We start from the raw sequence: 25,553 nt of genomic DNA on the forward strand, positions 1-25,553 counted from the left end.
TAAAAGGAAAATGGTAAAACAAAACAAGTCTTGTTTATTGTGTAGGAAAACACAACCTTGTTCCTAACATGAACTTTGAGCACAGTTACTCCATAAGAACACACAAATAATTGTATTTGAAATATCTTTAGCTGCTGTTTATGTCTTGAAAAGAAAAAACCCTCCATTTCCTGTCCTACCTGGAGGTTTTGGATGTAAATGTAATGGTTTATTTCTTCTGATGGCTCATCTCACCTAACTATTTTCTCATGCAAATATGACCTTTCTCTCATTTCATTGAATTAAATTAAATTGTGGTCTTGTCAGGATTTGCAAATAGGAAAAGCAGAAAGGCTATCTGAGGAGAATTTGACCTGTGGACTCCTCTGCTGTTTGTTCCTTGCCTATTTCAAGAAAACAAATACTATTCTTCTTCTTGCTAACTTCTCATCTCTTAATTTTGATGATGATACCTCTCTGATGTCCAAATTTGATTGGAAAAGTTCCTTCAGCCATTCTGGAGCTTGCAGGCAAATTGGAGTGTCCTGTGTTTCTGAGTAAACAGAAGACTAGACTGGGCTCCTACATTTTTTTGCAAAAATTCAATAAATTTTCAAGAAAATCCGATAGACGTTTTGGGCTTGATGGACTCCAGACTTTTAATAAAACTGTGCTGCTTTTCCCCATCAGCACTCTCTTTCTTTCCCCTCATTTTGTGCCCTTCCTGATCCCAAAGACCAACTTTACCATCCTGGCAACAAGTTGTGCTGTTCAGCACAGCCACTATTGACAGCACACAAAACAAATGCAGATAAAGGTGCAGATAATGACAAAGCATGCAACTGAACCAGACAGGAGCAGAAATGGCAAAAAGGGAGGAAGCAGAAGTTCTTCATATTTTGCATAGTAAAGGCTGTCTTACATGATGTTCCTAAAGTTTCCTTAGAAGACAAATAGAAAAGGTCATTAATAATAATATTTATGCTACTGAGTGTTGTTTTTTTTTATTGGAAGGAGTATTAAATAAGACCTTGTAGTTGCAAAGTCTGTAGGTTTTTTTCCTTTTCCTTTTTTTTTATTAATGCAAACTTAGATTTTTATCTATGCAATGCTGTAGGATATGATGAAGCAGTAGACTAGATATGATTTCTGTTTTAGTTTGTGCCATCATTTTGGATTAAATTATTATGATTTTTTAAGCTCCTTACTTGTAAAATAAAGATCAAAGCTGTTTGCTTTATCCATCACTTTTTTTAAAAAATTTTTTTATTCCAAAGCCAGATAAATCAAAGAAGTTCAAGTCCCTGAAAACAACTTAATAGAAGTCTATTAATGGCTGGATTGAGAACTAAGAATAGACGTTGTGATTTTTAAAAAGTAAGAATTGCAAAGTTTAAATATTGGATTATTTAATGCATTGTAGAGGATTTGGAAGTCGAGGGGGGTGTTCTGGCCTGGGTTCTTTGCTGTTGCTGAATACATTTGATCTCAGAAATCCTCGTTTGCTCTGGAACCCTCTCATTTTTGCACAATTACAGACGCAGCTGTGGAAACAAACTACTTTTCTCCCTGCAGTTGCTGTGTGGCAGGATGGAGCTCCAAGGGTGCAGAGTCTGCCATGCCTGGTGCTCTGGGGCTGGTTCACGCTTTGCAGGATGGCAACTGAGCAATTTCCCAGCCCAGGAGCAGTGGAGAGAGGGAGGTCTGCTTGTGCTGGGCACTGCTTTCCATGCTTCAGTCACTTCAGTGAATAGCCCTTCATGTTGATGCACACTTTAGAGAGGTTTAAAAATTACCCCTAATAATCTGTTGCTGTTTCATCGTTTATCTTCATTTAGTATTGATGTCCTACTAATCTGATTTAATGTGTGAGGGCACAAAGCTCTGGTTGATGCTTTCTGTGTGAAAGTTCCTTGGGTTTTTTTATGTTTTCCTCATGTTAGAAGTAGACAGTTCAGATTAGTGCCTGCATAATTCACAGCGTTTTGGAGGAGTTTGTGCAATTACCTGGATTGCTGATGCATTTTGTCAGTGCAGTTGGAGTCTGACACTGATTTGGGTGCCTGGTTCCTGCAGTGGCTGTGGCTGTGCAGTGCCTAAAGCACTGAGGCAGTATCCTTGCCAGATTAACACGTGGGAATTTTATATTTCTTCATTGCAAATGTAGTGTTCTTTCACTTTTAAACCCACCCCTATCCTCTGTCTAGAAATAAGTCGAGCAAGGACCTTAACTCACATCTCAGGCTGTGTTTTTTCTGTAGGGGGGCATCTATAGGAAAGAAATATCTCTGTGGGAATACATTCAGAGCACTGATTTGAGGATAAGTATTCAGACATTGTAAAAAAAATCAGTTAAGAAATGAATGTGGCAAAACTGTCAGCAAGGTACCAAAAACTACATTTGTTTTTTGCCAAGCCATTGTATCACTCTTTCCATTGCAGGTATTGAGGTTGTTTGAATAAAAGAATGAAATTAAAATCCCTTTTGCTCTCACACCCAGTGTGTGTGCACTCTCTGTCACTGCTCTGACTTATGGCTGCAGTGTGCACTGGGTGTATTCCTACTCTGCTGCTGGAATTATCATTTTCAAGTTACACTCCCCCAAAGAAAATTAATCATTGGCAGGTTGGCTGAGGAAAAAACCCTAGGCAGATGGCAAAGGAAACTAATTTATGATGTTTTATTTTACAAATTGTGATTAATTTCAATTTCATTTTATAATCCTTGAGGAGTAAATCTTTTCAAGTCCCATAAGGTAATATGAAGGAAGAGCTTTATGACTCAGTGGAAATTAGACTATAATTTTCAGACTTTCAGTCTGGTTTTAGGTCGTGAGGATGCAGCTGAAAGCCAGCATTGGTTCACAATCTTGAAAAACTCATTCATTTCTGTCAGGAATGATAATTCTGTCAAACTGTTGGTAGTTCTCAGGTTCTTTCTCCTGGTTCTTTGATCTTTCACAAGTACAAAAAATCATCACAGCAGGAGAATAGGATAGTGCAGAAACTGGGGGTTCAGCAGCGTGGGGGCTCTGCCCAGACTGGGTCAGTTGATCTCCCACATCATTTTCCCAATGAGGAGCAACTCCAGCAGGAACCCAGGGGGAACTGTGAGAAATGGATTTGTAAAGGATTCCCAAAACCTGACAGAAGACTCACACAGTCTGTAAACCTGTGTGCAAACTCTGGGATGAGCTGTGCTGGCTTAGGAAGGTCATGGAATAGAGAGGACATGGTTGAGAGACTGAACTAGAAACAAGTTTCAAAATATGGTTTTGCAAAAAATATCAGATATTTTAGAGAATTAGAACTGGGAAAGATGCATTGTAGTAGGACCACATGGGGTAAAAATAAAGGTGGTTGGTGTTAAAAGTATTAGCAGAATTGTGTGACAACAGCCAACAGGCTGGAAAACATTTCTAAGGTATTGCAAGCAGGAAATGGGCTGGCTTCGGATGGAATGGAGTTGAGTTTCACATCTCTTGTGCCTCACCCTTCACAGAGACTGATCATGGAATAAAACCTTTTAAAACACCTCTCAGTTACCCCATCTCTGTAAAAACTGGGAATAATCCAACACCCAGCCTTCAACAATTCCATTTGGATTTGGTCTGCAAACTGGGAATTGAAAGGTTTTTTGTCTGCCCTTTAAAACTGAGGGACACTGTGTGAGCTCCTGGGTAAATCCAGGCTTGATGTACAGTTTGAATGTGCAAAAATGTGTACAGATTTTTCTCCCTGTAAATGACAAACAAAGATAGGGGATGATAACAGAAGAAATTGCATGTGAAATCTGCTGTTGGGCCATACAATAACGTGTACATGATGAAAATGACACATGCAAAGCCTTTGCTAGAAAAAGAATCAAAAAGAACTGAGCGAGCTCTGAGTTAAATTAAGTCACTTTTTTTTTTTTTTTTTCTGTGACAATCTGACAGGAAGCTGCTTTACCATTTCTTTTAAGTTACTTTTTTATTAGTGGATATTGGTGGCTGTGATGAATGCTGATTTTTTTTTTTTAAATAATTATGATTTTCATTCTTTTTATAATTTGACTACTTCTCTTACAAATTCTGAGGATGGCTATGCTTGCTTATGCTTTGCCTTTCTCACTTAATTTTTTACCTTGCATGAAAATCCCACTACTTAATCAAAAGAAAATTAAATTTCCTTGGATCGCAAAACCCAAGAACTTTGATAAATGGTTTCTTTCATTGCAGTTTCCTGTAAGTCTTGTTTTTCCTTTTGTGTAGAACGTTTATACAACTTCCATGAATAACTCACTCAGATTATTACTTGCTTAGAAAGTTTTTACTTTAACCTCAAAGTTTTCATTTCATTTCTCAACTATGGGAAGAATCTTTGCTCATATGATGTCGTTTTTGAATGAAACCTGAAAGTAAGCAGAGAAATCTTATTTTTTAGGGGAAAAAAAAGTAAGTTTGCATCAGATTTGATGATTATATATATATATATACTTGTAAATATGAATGTTATATTAAATACTGTATAGTGATCCAAGAGACCAGCCTTGAGGAAAAAGAATCCCCAAAGAAACTGCCATCATTTTAGATCAGTCTTTCAACTTTTCAGCCTTTACCCCATTCCCTGGACCAGTGAAAGGAACTTTGTCACCTGAGACAGCTGAGGGAGTCAGGGATGGAACCCCCTGACCATGTCAGAAAATGTGAACCAGGTGCCACTCAATTTATCAGAGACAAAGGAGTCTTTGCATCAGAGCCCTGCTCTGGGGCAGTTGCTGTTCTTGTACTATTCAAAGGGGTTTCCTTGCTGAGAGTCTCTCTCTGGTTTGCATTTTCCCACTGAAGAAGCAATAGAAATATTGAAGCATTTTTATAATTGTTCAATACACTTACTGCAGCAGTCAATAGGAGTCACAGGGTTTCAAGTACACCCAGGCATGAAATAGTAATTTACCAGGGTTTGTGGGTGTTGAATAATAGGACAGAATTGTCAATTGCAAAAAAAAAAAAAAAAAAAAAAAAAAAAAAAAAAAAAAAAAAAAAAAAAAAAAAAAAAAAACCCAAACAAGCTCATATATATTTTGTGCATCAGTAGTTTTGAGGTCTCTGTAATGCAAGAAATTCTGTGTCTTTCTTAAGTGACATTTTATGTAGAATCCTGGGGAAGTATATTAAATAGAAGTCATTTAAATGAAATGGGGAATGCTGAAAAAACTGTCATGAGGGCACTTAGTTTTATTAGGAAATGCCTTCAAAGTTAACTTTACCATGTTAATCACTTAAATCACTTAAATAATTATCAGCCTCTTTCACTGGGGCTGAGCATTTAGCAGGGTTTAACAGCAAGGAAGTGCTTTGCAAAGCTAGCAGAGCTTTTAAATAATATTTATTGAGAGAACCACGTAGAATATTCACATGAGCTCTGGAAACAGAATTTATTAGAAGGAAGAAGCACATGGGCACAGTGCAGTCTGCCTGAACCCAGTGACCCAGGCTGGGTCACCCCAGCACTGGATATTTTGACCAGCCAAAGAGCACAAATTGGAACAGTGTTTTACTTACTGGGTTTTGTAAAACTTACCTGTCTGCAAATGCTCGTGTTTGGTACTGTGCTCATGTAAAAGTGAACACCAGCCCGTGCATTAATCAAGATGCAGAAGCCCAGTAAAACCCAGTTTGTCACACTGGAAATGCCTGCAGAGGGCTGCTGTGATTTGTGTGCCGGCAGGCTGTGCTCCAGTGTCTGCATTAATGGATAGAGTGATGGTAATTTGTCCCTGAGAATGCAGGATGAGGGCTGACACTCGAGGGAAATAAAAATTTTTCAGGAGTGTTGGGAGTTTTTGCTCTCCCTAAATCATCTCTGTCACTTTTAACACAACCTGAATTATGAATGCATGTGATCATGCCACTGTGAGATTTGCTTTTTCTAAGAGTGCCACTCTAGAGGAGACTTATTTCAACAGCTAGGGCTGGATTATTGGTGTTAAAAATTATTAACTGCAAATTTAATTGATTATTTGGTTTAGGAATTATCCTTTTAAAATCCAATTGACACCATTATGGGAGTAAGTAATATTCAGAAAGTACCCAGAGAGAACCCAGCAGATGAAATAGCTTTGGTATCTTGTGGTCTCTCATGCCTTTCTGTGCCTCTCTTTTGTGGGCCTGCATGGGAGTGTGTTCCTGTGTGGGAATAATTCTGTCTGAGATGTGGCTTGTTCTGGATTTTGAGAAAGGTGAGGAAACAGGAAATGGCTGATAAACCTGTTTTGGGTCCTTCCTGCTAAAATGTACATATTCTGCCTTGTCTCAACTCCTGAAGTTAAATCCATTCAACAAACAATTGGGTTTTGTTGGTTTGTTGTTGTGGGTTGGTTTAGGTTTTTTTTAAGAATATACCAGATTTTGAATTATGTCAGAGATATTGAAGTCTCAGACCCGAATTTTGAGGTAACTGAGTAAGTGTTGAGTGTCTAAGATCAGCACAGTAATCTGTAGGACAGGGGTTAACTCTTTTCCAAGAGCTGGTATCAACACATCAAAGGGCTTTTGACTCATTATAAATGAGGATGCTTCAGTTTGAAGATGCCATCCCCTCCTCTGTTCATTTTATTTGTCACTGAAGAAGAATTGGTTTCTAGAGAGCTAAATGCCAAATGTCTCTCACTACAGCCCTGCAGAACTGTTGTCTCTCCCACTCTGTGATCCACAGCAATTAATTGCTTACTTTGTTGGCCCATTTTGTCTCCTAATTAGTTTGTGTTTGGAACACCATTTGGTGATAAAAACCCAATCTGCTTTGCCATTTGGCTCTTCATTCATTCACTTCCAATGGCTTGTTTAACAGAAGGGGGGAAAGAAAAATAGAAAAGTTAAAAAAAAAAGAAAAAACGGTTTTTTTTGCCACAAGGTATCCACCACATGAGCAAATGCCACACTGAAGAATGCACACAAGTTTTTGGTAGATCTGCTCTAAACTGCTCCTGGATTTTGACTTTAGTGCAGTTTTAGCTCAGGAGGACTGACCCATCTATATCAAAATCAGCAGAGGAAGTTTGGTAGGTGGTGGAGACAAGCCCCAAGTGCATTTTTATTGGAAGTTCAAATTCATGTCTCTTTGCTGCCTTTACCCATCCCAAGCTCCCTGCCCATGGCAGCTCCGTGTGCTGCTGCTCTCACACAGAATCACTCTGTCCCTTCAGCTGTGTGCCCAGGGTTTGGAATAGTAGGTATTTTCAATGTGTGATTGTTCCTGAAATAATGTTTTATTTCTGAAGATGCTCTCTCATGAAAGGAGCTGCCTCCTTCAACCATTTGTTTTCCAAAACTGATTGCCTGTGGCATGGTTGTTTTACCTGAGTCTGAACAAGAGAATTCATCATTTACTCAATGCTTTAAATCAGGGAAACATCCTTGAGTTGTCCTCGCTCCCAAAACAGCATTTTGGATTTGACTATGTGATAATGTAAATTTAGCACCTATAAACTTCCTGGTAGATAGAAAACATGTAATGACACTTCATTTTCTCTAGAGTGTAGCTAAATGAGGAATTGTTGTAGGCAGAGGACAAAGAACTCCCAACACCCCTGTAGAATGACAGGCAGTGGATTGAGAGAAGGAAATTCTTGATTCTTTTACTGTATAATAATATATTTTAAAATGTTTTTAAAAGCTACTGTAGCATAATATACAATTAAGCCAGAAAAACAGACCCTTGGTAATTAGTTGCCTCTTCATTGAAGTGATTTGTTAGCCACCACTAGTTATGGCATGTAAAAAGTCATGGTTCTTTGAATAACTCAGTGTTTCTCACCCCCCACCCAGCACACCCCCAACACATATTTGTCACCAACTGTTTGGGTCTGAAAACTAGACTGATTAATAGTGGGAAAAGGAAGCTGTAAATCAGCTCTAGCTGGTGTATTCCAGGCACTGCAAACTAGAAGTTAAAAACTTCCAGTCTGAACTTGTTTGGCTTCTCTCATGTTTTTTTTTTTCTAGACCAGCATCTTCTTTCTAAGATGAAGACAAAAAGAAAAGACAAAAAGTAGGAGAGGTAGAAGCAATTATTGCCAGCCTGTGATAGTCTGTGTCTTTGCTGTACCTTTGATTCTTTTAGATACAGATATTATATTTTACCTTTACAAATTAGCCCAGTTTGTGAACCCTCAGCCTTCATAGTATTCTGCATCAATGAATTCCCTGGTTTAATACAGAGTGTCTGAAAAAGTAACTTGTTTCTATTAATTTTGTTTACTTTTTTCTTGCTAGTTTTCCTTGATGTCTCCCATCAGTTCTTCTACTCTTATTCCGGTGCAGGGAAAACACAGTGAAGAGTCAATCTGTGCCTCCTCTGTGCCACTCAGTGTAAAGGAGACATGTTGTACACCCAAAGTCAATTTTTCTGACAGGAGAAGAGTTTCTTCTCTGTCTCTGCTACACAAAACCTTCCTTACCTTTGATTATGCTCTTTCTGTTTGTTTTTTGTTCTGGCTTTTTTTTTTTTTTTTTTTTTTTTTTTTTTTTTTTTTTTTTTTTTTTTTTTTTTTTTTTTTTTTTTTCAAATCCCTTGCATATTTTTTGATGAGTGGAGCCAGGTTTACACTCAGTATTGAAATATCTGTAAGTGCTTTAGAAGGCGTTTCATGCTTAACTGCCAGAAAATTACAGCTACAGTCTGTGGTCAAGGAGTCAAGGTATCTTTAATATTTAGATTGATATTACTTGACACATAGATGGATCTGGGGTGGATGTCTGGATGTCATTTGACATGCTTTTCCAATATCTGACTTGAGGTGTGAAATATCCAGATTTGTTCTTGCTCTGAATATTCACATCTCAGATTTGGAATCAGAATGTCAATAGCACAATTAAGGATCCCAACATCAGATCAATGTCCTTAGTGGGGCACGCGTGAGGCAGGATTGCAAAGGGCTCTGTGATGTATAAAGAGGATTTAATGGCAGTTTAGGAGAATTTAATGAGTTACTCACTTGCTCCTTTGCTGCAGTCACTGACTTGTGTGGGCAGGGCAGCAGAGAGATGGGGACACTCCTGAAGAAGGTTTCTCTGACTTTTGGAGGTGTTTTGGTTCTGTAGTCAGGATAATCTTCCTCACTGTCCAGGCAGGAGCAGGACGATCCATCTGTGGTTGGTGTCCTGCCTGCGTGTCTGCAGGGCTGGCTCTCACTGACACTCCAGCTTTGGAAGGCAGGAGCAGAAAACTCCCAGCAAAACCACCTGGAACAAGAAGCATCTGGCAGGCAGCAAAGTGCAGCAGCTGGATTTCCATGGATTCTGTGCAGCAGTCCTGCTGCAATCAGCCTAAAGCAGCAGGGCAGCAGTTGTACTCAGAGTACCAATATCTGTCAGGACAACTTTTCCTCAGGCATGGGAGAGGATGTCTTTGTGGTTTCATCTGTGTCCATTTCTGAGTTGAAAGCATTTTTGCCATCCTTGACAAGGTTGATACTAAGAAAATGAAAATAAAATCTGAGTATCTGTTTATTAATCTTATTTTTAAAATATATTTGGAAAGTTTCTACTGTAGCAGCTGAGCTGAAATTTTCCTGCATGGAATTGACACATCTCCAGCTTTGCAAGAATTGCAGACAGTGGTCCTGGTTTCACTACTAAATATAGTTGAACTTGATATATAAAGGGTAATGAAAATCAGTAATTGTTCTGAGGAAATCACCTCAAATTTTTATTAAACTGTGGTTAGATATCCATAACTTATTTACCTTGAACAGACCAGTATTAACCTCTCCCTTCATGGATGGATGGTCAAATGGATTTTCTATTTTTTTCCAACTCTTCATTCTTTTGGGACCAGAAAGGTGACCACTGGTGACAATCCATTAATTTAAACAACTTCTGTATTTCAGAGAAATAGGTGGAGGCTGAGCTCTGTGGGCTATCCACACCTGGGAGTGTCCTCACATCCATCATTGTCAGCAAGACTAAACAAGAAAATTATTAAAACTTCTTGAAACAGGATGGATTGAACACTTCAAAGCAATGAGGCTTGAGTTTTGCAATCTGTAATGCAGCCCTGCTGCTCTTACAGTGATTTATCCAGCAGGGACTGGTTTGTGAGACAGTTTTTGCACTTTTTACAAGACAACACCTGATCAAGGAAAGTTTGGGGTTTAATTTGCTTGTCCTGTTTTTGGGCTTCATTCTTCTCAATAATGCTTTCATGCAAATATATCCTCATGCAAATATATCCTCATGCAAATATATATTATTTGTTCTGGAGAGGGAAACCCCAGGTGTCTGAGATCAAATGTTCCCAGGCTCTAAAAACAGATTCCTATCTTGAGACCTGAATTTATAGAAAGTGATCAATTGAAAGCACATCATGTAATTAATCTGTAGGAGTCTTGTACAGTACTCAGAAGTGGGGGAAAATCTTTTTTTCTTTTTTTATTTATAATCACTCTTCCTTCCCACAAGCTGATCAAACACACAGGCACAATTTGCTGAGTTTGAAGGTTGTTGATTTTGGCAGAAGGCATTTTAGCATTTGTCCACCTTGAAGTGTTTTTACATCACCATAAAAACAAATACAAGTCCTGTTTGTCTTCTGAAATGTGCTTTTGGGGTGTTCTGTCACAGTCCTGGTACAGATCTAAAAAAACTGAATGAAAACAAAATACAAATAAACCTTTTCTTCATAATCAACATATACAGAAACAAACCACAGTGTGCACTAATGAGATGGGGTGAAAACTGATTTGTGAAAATACACAAATCTTTGTATTTCTGAAATTCTGCATGTGTGTGTGTGGTTGTACTCAACACTGACTAATGAGAAAACTGAAATAGAAATGATAATTGCTTTTTAGCCTGGAGTAGTTTATGAAACATGCAAGAACGTTGCTTTGTGTCAACACTAGACTCTTTCCCAAATAAATCTACATATGGAAAATGAAAAAAAAAAAAACAACCCCAACACATTCTATAAACATAAGAGCTGAAAAGCATACTTGTCTGAGAGAGCAAGAAATTAGGGAATAACAACCACAGAGGATTTCCAGCATTACTTTGTACAATGCAGATTGCTTTTATCTGAATATTTCAAGTCCTAGGAATACTTGGGTGCTGCCTCCTATAAAATGCGTGTCTGTCCTCTCTCTTCTTTCTCAGAACAAATCACAGAATCACAGAATGCTTTGGGTTGGAAGGGACTTTACAGATCTTTTATTTCCAGCCCCTGCCTCGGGCAGGGACACCTTCCACTGTCCCAGGTGCTCCAGGCTCCATCCAGCCTGGCCTTGGGCACTGCCAGGGATCCAGGGCAGCCCCAGCTGCTCTGGGCTCTTGTGCCAGGGCCTCCCACCCTCACAGGAAATAATTTCCCCCTGATATCAAATGTAAACAAGGCAGGCAGCCTGATGATAAAAAAGGATTTCTGTACATTTTTAATTAGTGTTGGTGCACTCATTTAAAGCTTTCTAATACAAAAATAAATTATACTGGCTAATATAGCTTGATATAACTCTAATTAATATAATTTGCAATACTAATTTTGCTTGACTACGGTTTTTCGTAAGCTCTTGACATTTCTATAAATAAATAGACTGTTTGCAGGAATTTTGATGACTTTGTGTCAATCTACAGATAACAGCCAAACTGTCAACTTCTTCTTGCAGTTACATTTATTTAATACCTGTTTTTGGACACTGAATAATGAAAATGTTCACTTAGGAAGAGTGTCTGCTTTGTACAGTGAGAGAAAGTATCAATAATCAATAAATATGTAATAAGTTTGTTGCTTTAGACCAGTGTATTATTGAACACAATCATGTTTTAGAGCTTATACTCATCTGTACTATTATAGAAACCATTATATTCACATTTAAATCAATAGTAAGTTACTATTTGCAGTTAGTTGTTTGGTTTTAATTAGCAATTCTCAGTTAAAACTCTTCTCTCTTCACCTACAAACAGCAGCATCGTGCTTGTGCCAGCAGCCAAGCTGGTGGGAAGTTCACAACACACATTTCAAAGTGGGAAAGAGTCAGCCTTCAGCCTCTCAGTCCCCTCTGCATCGCCCTGAGACAACTTTCAGGCTTTCAACACCCTGAGATAATTTTCCTATATTCTTCAAAATCTCTAAAACAATAGGAAGGTTGACTCTTGTGAACATAATTATTTTTATGATAACTAACATCATTGGTTTCTACAAGTTTTTGAATATAATGTCAGATGCTGAGCTAAAAATGGAACAAGAATTTTCTGAGCATTGCTTTCAAAATACACAAAAAAAGAGCATTTAGTTGAGTGGGCTTCTAGATAGAGCAAATCAAAGCATCTGATTTATAGAAAATATTAAGATCTTCAATATTGCAAAGACTGGAAAATCACAAGCTGTTGCTTGTGGCAGATAATGGTTTGTAGCACTTCTGATGTGTAATCTGCACAGTTTAACACTGTGTGACTCTCCTCATTTATATATGTTTGGAATTTTTTTATTTTTCCTCTTAATTATGGTCACTGGTTTTGTTTATGTCTCCTAATTGCCTTCATTAGCACAGCACCATTGTGTCATTCTCCCAGGATGGGAAAACTTAATGTTTTATAAAGTTAAAACATTTCCCAGGTCATTGTCTATGTCTACTCAGACTCTCAGTTGTTCTAAAATTGTTCAGAATTATCTCACAGCAGCCACACCTATTCTAAAAGGCCTTTGCTGAGGCTTCAAATATGGCTTGTTTCAGGTGCATTGGATTCTTACACAGAGATTTTCAAGTATAAACAATAACATTTGTTTTCTGAACAAAAGCACAAAAGTATTCTTCATATTAACAAAAAAAAAAAAAAAAAAAAACCAAACCAAAAAACAAAAAACAAAAAACCACAAAAACCTAAAAATCTGGTTCTGAGTTTTGAAGTATTGAAGTTCACTTCCTTAATTAGTGAATTTCACCTCTTAGCATGGAAGTTATCAGATCTCCTATTATAACCTAAAGGAATATATGTTCTTATTTTTTCCAGATGGGTTGTGGAGGGAGCTCTGATGGTGTGGGGGTGTTTAGGATTGATTAGAGAGTGGCTGCTATTAAAAAAGAGCTGTTTTGTTGCCTGAGATTTAGTTTGATCTGGGGAGGAACTCTCTGGATGCCTGTGGGCATTTGCAAATGCTTCCACATGTCAAAGCAGTCTAAGTGGTTGGAGCAGTTTTGAGCTGCAAAATGAGAGCAGAATCCTGTTTTGGTCTTAAGTGATTGTCTTAAATAATGACACATTGGCAATCTCAAAATCATTCTTCATTAGTTTCAACCCAATGCCAGCCAGACTGCACAGCTGAAGAAGAAAAGAGCCCAGAATCAACAAACTAACCACAGGAGGCTCTTGCTTCATAGGGATGCTCAAAAATGTGTTAAAATGTTAGCAGAGTGTGGGACGTCAAAGAAGAAACCTGACTTTTGTCTGATCTGACACATAAATAAGTGGATTGATCTGACGTAAACTAGTGGATTAATGGGAGTTACAATGGTTTGCAGTCAATATGTTTTTTGTAATAAACTGGTGGTTGTAGGAGAGGAAGGGAAAAAAAATCCCTTTACCTGCCCTTCACTGATTCTTATCATAAAAGAAAACATTAAAAGAAAAGCAGGACAAGATGTATATTTCAAGCAAACCAGAAGAGGCTTTCTTCTCTGCTTGATTTTGCACTTGGGGAATTTTACTTCATCTCTCCCTTCAAAGGTAGCAGAGAATTCATTTACTGTAGCCCGAGGTTATAATAGCAAAACAAAGGCTTGCAACTTAACATACTTACAGAAAAAAAACATACAGAACAAAAACAAAATAATTCAATTAGACCAACTCACTCCGTTGTTCTTGGACATTTGTGAAGTTGGGAAGGACATGTAACTTCTGCTTTTAAAGGAGACAGTCTGCCAGCTGGAAAAAAAGCTCTGGGAGAAGAAAAAGGAGATTGAAAAGGAGCAGTTGGACTGAAGTCACTCAGCTCTTGCTTCCACCCCAGGTGAGCAGGGCTTTAAAGGAAAAGAGCAGGAGGTCAGACCAAGAGGACTGGTCAGTTCCAAAGATAATGAATTTAGTCTAGGAGATAAAACATCCACTGAAATTCAGGAAGGGAATATTTTGTGTGCAGATGACCATAAAATGAGAGCTTTGTCCCAGTGATAATATAGCTCTTTCTTCTCTAAAGCAAATTACCTAACCTTGAGTCGTTTGTCTTAAAGACTTGATGCATTATCCTTATATGTGACTTTTGTCATGTTCTCTGCTGTTCTGAGATTTCATTTGATGAATTTAGAAATCAAACACCTTAATTATTTCTAGGATATTTTGGTTTGTTGTAGAGGAGAAACATAATGACTTAATATGGTTCAGGTGCTGATGTTAATTCCATTGTATCCCTGAAGTCAGTGTCTCAAACTTTTTGACCTACACAATGTTATACATGAGCTTGTAAATTATTTTTGGACATTAAAAAAAAAAAAACAAACAAGAAGAAAGAAATCTGGTAGATTTTTATGAGAAAACTGTCTGTGGATCTTGCAGTAAGATCTGGATAATATCTCCTTGGTGGAACTTTAACTTATAAAGCAATTTTTCCCTTGTTAGGGAAGCTGCCAAACCAATTAGCAAAGGTAATCACACACGTGGTCCAAGCTGAGCTGCACAAAGAATGTGATTTTGGTATGACAAGTGGAGATTCTGGGTGGCTACAGAACACCTGAAGGCCTCGGGGGCAGTTTCTGCTGGGCTGGATGAATTCCTGGTCGGGTTTCACAACAGCTTGTCCTTTCAGAGTTAGTTTCCATCAGGGAAAGCCTCTCCTGTGCTCTCTCCGGTGTTTCTGTGACCGTTCTTCACTTCCAAGCCTCTCTAGCCAAAATCAGAGCAGCCATTTTTGCCATCTGCTTGCAGTCAGCTCCCCCTTGTACGATGGTTTAAAATAAAGCCACAGTCTGCAGTTCTTGTTAGCCCAGTCCAATCAACCTGACAGCTTTCCTGAGCTGCCATTGTACAGAGAGACAAAATGTTAATAACTGCAAACCTGAGCCCTAAATGGGGAATATACATCACAATTCTGTACAAATACAATGCATGGTACTTTTATTTTAGTGTTTATTATATGTCCCCTCCTTTCCATAATTCATTTTGTCTTTCATACTCAGTCACCCTGGTGCCTATAATTTATTCCCTACAGAGCAAAACCAGATATAAAGTGCTTCTGGTTTTCCTTTTTCTTTTTGCATCCCACAGTTCCCATGGTGCTGAAAATCAGTTTTTAATCTCCCCAGTTAAAAACAGGTTTGAGTTCAATAAACAAGAACATTAAATAAAATTTTCTTTTTTTTTTTTTTTTCCCCCTGGGACAGGTATGTCTCTCCCTAATTTTCTATATATTCAATTCCCTTCCAAATCTTCAGAAATAATCCTGCTTTTACAAACATATTTAGCTTCCTTTCTGGAGATGAGAGTTGCAGATGGTGAGATTTTTATAAAAATATTTAATCTGGAAATAAACTGAAGAGGATTTAAAACTGTGATGGGAAAAGAACAGATGAAGAGAAGAATCTTGAAGTGATCCAGGAAGTTCAGACTCATTATATTTAGTCTGTTAGTGCCTGTTTGCATTTTGTTATTCTTTTATACACATTTGCAAGCATAAATTTCAGTAATTCTTGTAATGATAGTACATTGTCTGCTAGTAGGGTCTGTAAACATTTGTAAGTTTTTTCTAACATGCTAACCCACTAATCCTGAAATAAACATAGACTAAGAATTTTCTGAGCTTTGCTTTTAAAATATACAAAAAAGAGCATTTAGTTGAGTGGGTTTCTAGATAGGGTAAATAAATTCAAATACATTTGAAGATTTTTGAGCCTGACTTTTAAACATCTTTGTGCAGGTCCAAAACTTGCATTTTCAATTTGTATTTAGTGGATAAATCTCTTTAATATGTTAAATTTCAATGAGGGGGAAAAAAAGATTGTAAAAATATGAACCGAAAGGTTTCAAACAAATAGATGAAAGAAGAACATGGTGGGAAATGCCTCTGGGATTTCCTTCAGCTGAAGGGCTGTAACAAACAGCACTTATCTCTGGGCTGGCAGACAGAGCAACCCCTGGGCAGCTGCAGGGGCTGAAACAGAGAGCAGGGCCTTACGACAATAAAAGAAAGAATTGAGTTTTGTCCCACCTGTGGAAGAAATTCAGGCCTTTTAGAGAGAGAGAAATATAAGCTTGTCTGCAGAATGTTAACAATCACTAAATCACCATTGCTCAGTAAATATTGTCTTGGGAAAGGAATTTTTAGGAGACCTCCTTTACACAGGCTGTGAGACGTGACTGTTTTATGTAAATAAATGGATAGCCCTAAGGAGATCGTTCATTATTTCTGCAAAATCAACTTTGGAGGTATGTGGCAGCTGGGAAAAATGCATCTTCTTTAAGGAGTGATTCCTTTTCACATTTTATTTAAGTATCTGACCAGAGGGAGGGATATGGATCACAGTTAGAGGATTATAAAGTTATGTATATCACTTATTATTTCATTCTCCAAGGCAGTATTCTGTTTAAGGAGGGAATTGAGAGAAAAATGGACTTGTGTTTGGTTTTGGTTTTGTTCTAATTTATAGGCTTCTACTAAAAGCTACTAAGAAGAGAGATTTATGAAGTGATCTTTTCACAGCTAGGATTGCCACTATAAGTTTTTTCTTCTGTCCCCACAGCATTCCAGTAATTTCAAAATTACTTTTGTCTTAGAACTTTGACCCCTTCCATGAGAGTCTGAAGCTGTCCTAAGTCTGAATCCAGCTAACCCGCAATATAATGTAAACAACTACAAGACACTCAAGGTGTTTTTTTTTTTGTTTTTGCTGAACAGCCATGCCATTTAGAAAATTTGTCTTCCCACGCTGCCATTCCCTTCCAAGGCAGCAAGTCCTGCTCAGAGGTGGGGAAGCAGCTCTGCTCTCCAGGACATTGCCTGCTCTGATACCTTCAGTTCAACTTTCATATTTTCCAGATTGTACACTGCATTGGTAACAACTCTGAGCTCCACACACCGTGCCAGCAGCTCTCCTCACAGCTCAGGCACACAGAACAATCCTTTTCCAGCCCAGAACCAAGGACACCGCTGCAGCTTCACCCAAAAAGTGCCAACAGCAGGGGATGGAGGAGAGCAACCTGGGAGGGTGGGACTGCATCACCTGGAGCTGGAATTGGACAATTAACAGACAATTTCCAATATGGAAGTGGGCCAAAATTTATAAAAGTGTGAAAACTCGTGACTTGGAGTCCATCTTGGGTGCAGCCCTGGCTGGGCTCCTGTACTGCCCAAGGTGTGTCCTGTGAAGGCCTTTTAATAAATCCCCACTTTATTCCTTTAATTCTCTCTAACCTCTGCTCCAGGCAGCCTCTCCAGGCATCACTGCCTCTAATTTGGAGTGCTCAGGTGTGGGCACTGGCAAGAGCACCCCAACACAGTCTAACAGCTAAAACACCACTGAGGGCTGTACAAAAATTGAACCTGAGACAGATAAGGATATGATTGAGCAAGATCACTCTCTCCAGGTTTTCAGCAGAGGTTCTGCACAGTAAACCCGTGGCACAGTGCCTTTTCCTGATGGACTAAACCTACTGAGATTGTGCTTGTGCCTGAATCAGACATGGGAACACAGCCCTGGCTGGGTCAGGTTGTGTTTAATTAAGGTGAATGTGCATAGCCTGACTCAGTGCCTGCTTCTTACATATCAAGAAATACACCTGAACTTTTAATTAAAATATTATCTTGTCTTTCTTACCATTTACCTTCTCTACAGTTTCTTAGATAAGCTTTTGAGTTGGGCTGTGGTCAGGTATGTGCTTTAGATGCTTCTGCAAATATAAATATGATGAAATGGACCCAAACTTCAAAACAATTATCTTTCTGTTATCTGGACATATGTTTGAAATTGCAAAAACTTCTGCTTTTACCCTGTGGAGCTGAAGAATGTGGATGAACCTTGCCACTGGAAAAGGAAGGGATCCCTTGCAGGGTAGGATGTGTAAATCAGTGCTGGAGATCCCTGAGTTCATTAAAGGTAATGAACATCCCAAACATGCAGCCCTGTCAACTGCAATGGTAATGAGTTGGGAGAGCTGAGTTTTCCATAGATCTGAATGTATTATTGTGAAAACAGCTTTAATGACTTCCTGACAAAATTTACAATGAAAACATCGTTCAGCTAATTAGTTTTACTTATATTCATTTGACAAGAGGGCTATGGCATGTGCTTGTAATTCCCTTTGGAGTACAGTGTTAGATATTAATATGTACACTTTATTTTCCAACATTTAGTTTATAAAAAAAAAAACAAGCTTTCTGATTTAGTCCCTGCTCTCTGCTATCAACTGTATTTAACAGACATGCAACAAATAGTTTCTTAGAAAATGGTAATATTTTCCCCAGAAAATATGCAGCTGTTGCCTGGATATTTTTCTTTATTGTCTGCACCCTTCCTCCTTTAGGTTAATCACCTTTCCATTTAAATAAAAGATGTTTTCCTGTAAGATCATACATCTTGTCTTTTGTACAGAGGAATAGCTAGACAAGAAAGAAGAGGAGGAAATGCTTATTCTTTCTTGTATATTGATTTAGAAATGTAAGACTATAATAGAAATAATAATATAACTTTATCCAAAGCTGTAGTGCAATTTCATAGCCATGAGGGACCAGATTAAGAGTGATTTTCTTCAAAAACAACTTTCCATTCTTTACAGGAAATGCAATGTTCTGTTCCTGTACTGAGGTTGGAGAACAGCGCCTAAACTTGAGTGGAAGTCTTCATACTTTTTAAGCTGCTTTCCTCATAGACATATTTTCACCCTTGTTCTCTTTCTGTGAGAGCAGAGAAAGTAGAAAAGTTTCCAGACACTAAATGCAATTTTACTAGGGGGAAAAAAAGTCTTTGGTTGAAGTGCTCTGTCCTCTAAAAGTAGAACTTAGGCTGTGAAGTCAAACAAAAAGTCTAAGCTCCTAGGAGATTTATGCCCTTGCTATATTATTCAGTCAATATCTTCAGTTATTTGGAAACACTTGGTGATTCTCTAATAATATTAGAAGTATGTTAATATTTCATTGTTTTTTTCCTTATGTTTCCTGCTAATCACTTATAGAAATGACCATTAAAAATTCAAGGACTGGAACAGCTCCACTTGTTTTGGTACAGAGTTGTATCCTCTAGATGTTGTTGCTGTACTTGAAAACATAGTTAATGGCAAAGCTGGAAAAAAAAAAAAACACACCAAAAAACCCTAATTTTCAATTCCAATTTTGATGCATTTTTAAAAATTCATTATAATTTATTTATGATTGCATATTATCAGTATTGCAGAAGCATTGAGAAGCTTTGAATAAGTGTTTAATTATATCAGACACTATAGACATGCAAAGCAAGCAAGAGAAAGGCCATTCTCCAGCTAACTTATAATCTTAGGAGATAAAGACATGGTGGGAGAAAGGAAGCAGCTTTGTCATCACTTTGCAGATCAGGCTCCAGCACTGCCTGAGCCTTCTCTCTTTTGCTGTCCCCCCTCACTTCCATTCTCTGTCGTTTGAAATCTCTTGAACACACGCAGGAACAGCTTAATACAACAGCACAATTTCTTCTGTGTGCCAGAATTGGCCAGGCTGCCTCAGCTGAGGCACGTTGGAGAATACATCCAAGGCTGAGCACATTTTTCAGCCCAGTGGAGCCATCGGTCATTTTGCCAAGTCAAATCGTTGGTGATTGAGGGCACTTTCCAGCACCCTGACTGTGGGAGTGTTCCTGCCTCCAAAATGAGCAATGCAGAGTGTAATGAAATCTCTTTTCCTATTGCCATTTTTCACAGTTCTCTGCTGAGTTTGTTGTTTGATAAATTGCACGGGATTATAAAACCCTGTGTATAAAATGCTTATGGGACACTGCTTTATCCTCTGGGCATGTGTGGGAGTGTGTCTCAAGCAAATCTCTTTTATGTCCCATTCCATTCTTAGTGTAATATGTGGTGTAAAACTTCATCATTCAGATTTCTTGGTGCTGATCCTTCAGTAGGAGCATCTAAAAATATCCCATGGCTCTCTCTGAACAGCAAGGTGTAGCACAATTGAAGATGCTTGGGCTTTATCCAAGACATTGAGACAGAGTATACAGAAGGAGTGATTTAAGAAATAATATCTGCTGGAATAGAAGAGGAAAATTATTTATGTCAGTAATTTAGAAAGATATCTCATTCAATATCATTCATGGGGGAGGTGTATATAGAACATTTTCTTCTCTTTCTGGGATATTTTATTCCTAACAGCATGTTACTGAATATAATTTCTTTAGAAAAGAATATTTTAACTTTGTGCAGACAGTAGATTTCTTGCCATAATTTAATATAGGATTGCATAATTGCAACTACAGATTTGTTGTTATTGTTTTTTCCTTAAAACCTGAAAGGCAATTTACTTTTCCTTTTAGTACAAACAAACACATCCTAATTATAGTAATCAGTTCACATGCAATAATCGCATTAGCTCTGGTAATTATTATTTGCATCACCTGCACCTCTACTGGGCTTGAGAGACAAAATCAATAATTCTCAAGCAGGCAGAAGGGTGAGGCTGATTATGCGTTCAAGTGATCAGAGACCAGATTGCATTTGATTAAATGAACTGGTGAGAGATTTTATAATTAATGTTCTTTGTTAACAGACAAAAAGCTAAACAAATGCATATGCTTTACCCTGGCTGAGAAATGGCCATTTTTTCCCTCCAGAATGCTAGAACAGGAATGTGTTTGCAGCTCTGCTGATTGCTCATCTAACCAGCAGAGAGGAGCAGAAGTGAAACGTTACTGCCTTGCACTCTTAGTGTTTAATGCTTCAAGATAAAACCTTCCATGGGTGATGACAATTCAGATTAGAGGACAAGAGTTGGAGCATTCCTGCAAACAAAGTGCATAGCAAAATAAATGTAGGCATTTATTTGTCAAGAAAACTCCTTTTGCTGTAGGTTAGATGTCGGTTCTATGCAGTGGCAACATCTTAAAATAATATAAAATGGGTTAATTTTCAAATGAAGTTATGTGAGCAAATGTGAGCTTCCCATCCAGGATTTACAGTATCCCTAAACTGAATCTGACTGATGAGTTAGGGAGACCTGAAGCCCAAATACCTAAAGAACCCTGAAAGTATTTTCCTATATATTTGTTTCCAATAGGTCCAGAAAACATTAACTTAAAATGTAAATATAATTAATAAAGCTCCGTGTTCAGATCCCAGTTATGAAAGACCACTCTCCTTTGACCACTCAGTAGAGAAATCCAGCTTCCTTTTAAATCATTCCCTATTGGAAAAACTTTGGAAGATGCTATTTAGCCTAATCAAGCTAAAATATAAAGTACTCTGAGGAAGCTATTCTTATTCTGAATTTTTTACAGCAGATTGCTGAGAATTGTCTTGAGTTTCCACATTTTTACCTGTAAGTAACATTTTTTCCAGGAGACTTTGATGAATCTCAAAAATATCCTTGGTCTGAGTGGTGAGGCATTCCTGGCCAGCCAGCAGCTGGATGGGGAAGGGCCACCTCTGCTGCTGGGACAGACAAGCACACGGGGACTGAGCTGCCATCTCTCAAGTTTGTTACCCCTTTGCCCCTCTTCCCCCCTTCCCTTTGGATTTTATACTTTTCTGTATCAGTGCTTTTCCCCTTCTACCCTTGAGTCTGCAGTGATTACCATCTCACTCTGCTTTTCTCTTCTTTTCTCAACTCCAGCTTCTTCTATCCTACTTTCTTCCTAAAAACTCCTCAATTTCCTCAGAAACCTGAGCCAAGGTCACCTGGCCAGGCTCCATCCAAGCTAAGCCTGGGATCCCAAGCAGCTGAACCCCAGGGCTGAGAGCTACATCTCCAGGATAACTGAAGGGAAACTGGTTTAGGAAATGCATTTCCTGGGTGGATCAGCCTGGATTTGTTATTGGCACTTGAGTGAATATTTAAACCTTTCCTTCAGCTTTACAAAATAGTCATAGAAGTGGCATAATCTTGAGGTTTTCTTAAATAGAGGTATTAGTTATAGAGTTTGAGGAATACTTAAAATTTGAAATTTGAAGTTATCTTTCCAACAGACAGATCTGTAATACCCTAAATAAGTCTTCTTGCATCAAACAGCATTAAAGCTTAGTAGAGGATTTCTTGTGGAAAATTTTTCAAAAGGCTCAATTTTCCAGGGAACTATATTGCAGCTGTATAGCTCTGAAACTGAGGTATATCACACAATGTAACAGGCAAACACCCTGCATTTGAGTATCTCTCAATGGATGGACTTAAATTTTGTGTAAACTCAGATATTAGATGCTAGAAGATCTTTGGGAGATTTTGATGCTTTGAGTGGCTAATGAAAATAAAAACTCAGGTCCTGTCTATTGTCATTTTCCCTACTCAGGGAAATGTTAACTATTAAATACTTGCAGGTAAGATCTAAAAACTTTTGTAAATGAGTGGGGATTGTCTTCCTTCTAAATTGCTCTGCATTGTGCAAAGTTGGCTGAATTAATTTTTAAAAGTTTCAGGAAGATTGGGGTTTTCTTATAGTCTTATTTAGTGAGTCTTTTTTTACAAGTGATTTCACTGGTCAGCAACTGCAGAAAGCTGAGGGGAAGGACTGAGCCCTGAGCAGGAATCACTTCAGTGTTTCTGTTCAAAAGTTTGTTCCCCTCCCCTCCTTTCCTCTCCTCTTCACTGTCATTTCATATCCTTGTGAATCAACAGCTTAACTACTGTGATTTATCCCACACAATGTAAAACAATCACTGATTTTTGACTTTCATTAATACACTTCATTGCAGTTTTCAGCCATTCAGTGACTATTATATGAATCCCTGCAGTAGGGATCTTTTATGGAACTTACAGGTTTAACCATCTCCAGTAGTAAATCAGAGTCCAATAATTCTTCAAACTGGCTCTGTTTGCCATGGAGGGAGTTCAAATCTCTTTCCTGAGCATTGCCTGGCTAGTCCTGAGTGAGAAATGATGACCTGGTCCTTGACCAGGACAAAATGACAGCCTGTCGAGGCTCCCATGAATCATGGCAGGAGAGAGATGCAATCAAATGTAGACATTTTTTATACAAGTATCTTCTTGCTTCTATTATTATAAATGGTTAGAGTCCATGTAAGTGCTAAAGCATTAGCTCCTCATTTTCACTGTGGAATTACGCTCGGCGTTCTCTGCTTATCTGAAAGTGATAGTTCTTCCTTTCCATTTGATCTATTTTTTTCCCCCTCCAGCATAATGAAGAATGATGATACTTTTAGATGTTGACATTTTAGAAAGCTGAGATGGTCTGTAGTAGACTACAAATGATGAAAGCTTAATGAAAGTTATTTTCTCATAATAGCCCTAAATTGGCTATTTTCGTAGAATGGAGTGGGTCTGCTGGATTGAGCTTGAACTTTTTACCCCTCTGTGATCCTGTGGTTACCAAAAGTAATGTGGAATGGCTTTAACTGTTTAGCTTTTTTAAATCCAGAGTTAAGAGAACTGATGCAGGTGTAATTTTTACGTTTCTCCTGGATGTGGGATTCTGTAACTGTGAAGGGCTGAAGGATTGTTGTTTCCTGATGTCCTCCATCCCAAGCCTGGCTCTCAAACCCAGACTCTGAGCTGCAGGAATAGTAAAGATCCTAACAGAAAACAATAGAAAATGGGGGTTTTAAACTTCTGTACTAGGATAAACTTCTTGAACTATGTAAACTGTGAGGCAAAATATGAAAACTTTAAGTAAATCAGCCTGTAATCATTTCATACGTGTAGAGCAGATGTCCTAAACTCATTTCTCTCTAGAGAGTTAGAATGGTTGTTCCAGATACATAATACAGTGAGAATTTTCCCAAATTTCCTCTTTAAAACAGTAATATCTAAACCCTTGTTTTCAATTCCTAGAATTATTGGTAATTTGTTATCCTGGTTGATGAAGACCCTCTCAGGGGGCAGTCATTTCTCTTATTCATCTTCCAGTGGGTCAAAGATCCAAGATAATAAACCTAAGATATGTAAATACAGTTCTAGGAAGAAGCTATGGTTGTTTTTCTGTCCTCAAATGTAATTTTTTATGTACCAGTCTCTCTTAGCTGTTATAGTAACAGTTTTTCTGGACATATGTGTTTATAAGAAAGGTTGAGTTTAATTTTTGGAGTTATCTCAAGCTAAAGACAGGTTTGCAATATTTCAACAGTATTAAAATGTCATCACCATCCTGGGCAAACACATTATCAGAAATACAAATTGTTTGAGATAGAATGTGACTCTATCAATTTATGAAGCATAATAAATGGTTCGAGATAGAATGTGATTTTATCAATTTTTTAAGCATAAGCCTCTATTTATAGGTGATTGATAGAATTAATGGGGAAAAATCCACTTTGGTAAATCTTCATTTTATAAGCCTGAAGTTCCCAGTAAACTGTTTGTTCACCCTACCAATTTAATCAAAATATGTTGTTGAACTTCCTAAGGATATGTTCTAGTTGCTTGGCAATGGATTGTGGAACAATTTGTTTAAAGTTCAATGAACACAGAACTAGACTAATTTATTCAAATCCACCACTTATTAAATCAGGATTTGACTTTTTTTTTTTTTTTTTTTTTTCCTGACTAATAAAATGGACTTGAAAAGAATTAACTAAACCTCTGTGGAATTGTTACAAAATCATTCTGATGACTATGTTGTCTATTAGTTTTTACTTCCAGTAAGGAAGGCAAACGGAGATGAATACATTCCCCATTGTTTTGTGGATTGTCAGAAAGGGATTTATTTTTCAACAGTTTATTGTCTCGACATCATCCTCCTTTCAAGATAAGTAACATGGAGATAATATACCTGCATTTTTATTAGGCATCTGAAGTATCTGAATATTTCACAAGAAAGGGTATTTTCCTTCTCTGTCACCAGTGAAACACGGAGACTGCAGGTGCTGAATTGGGATGGTTTTCTGGTGGGCATGAATAATTTAAAGGCTTGAATTTAAAACATTGCAACAAAAAATACATTTTATTTTAAATATCAGTTCTGGCCCAATTTTCCTTATGTGTGTATTTCTGGTCAGAGAGCTGCTGCTCCTTTAATCTAACATAGAAAGACAAATACAACATGAGATATTCTTGAAATGTCGGGCTCACCTGCAGTCACTGGATTTTAGCTTGGAACTCTCTGAGCTTTTGATCAGAACCATAAAACATCTTTTATTATGAATTAGGACCTGAAAGAAGGAAACATGAAACTGGTAGAGTTGTGCTGTTGTTGTAACATTATCCTCACTACCTGTAAATCCTCTTTAGATCAGGCCACCAGAGTCCTGTGTCCTCTAGGAGAAAACAAAGCAAGAGAGACCCAGGAGCCTGCAGACTTGGTATAAAACAAGCTGTAACTGAGGAAAAAAGAAATGCATTTCCTTGTCTCCCCAGTGAGAGAATATCAAATATTTATCTAAGCATCATTCAGGTCCATGGGATCTACAGCTGTCTGCAACCCCAAAGGCAATTAAGCTGATTTTTTCCTGCCCATGCTCCTTCCCGCAGGGCTCTCA

At 37.9% G+C, this 25,553-nt stretch overlaps 1 protein-coding gene across 1 annotated transcript in view; it reads left to right on the plus strand.

The window, feature by feature from the left end:
* Positions 1-25,553, plus strand: part of PCDH11X (protocadherin 11 X-linked) — a 419,257-nt gene that overhangs the window by 105,506 nt on the left and 288,198 nt on the right. The window lies entirely within an intron of this gene.

This window comes from Onychostruthus taczanowskii, unplaced genomic scaffold (assembly GCF_017590055.1).
Source record: "Onychostruthus taczanowskii isolate IOZ18803 unplaced genomic scaffold, ASM1759005v1 scaffold13, whole genome shotgun sequence".
NCBI lineage: Eukaryota > Metazoa > Chordata > Aves > Passeriformes > Passeridae > Onychostruthus > Onychostruthus taczanowskii.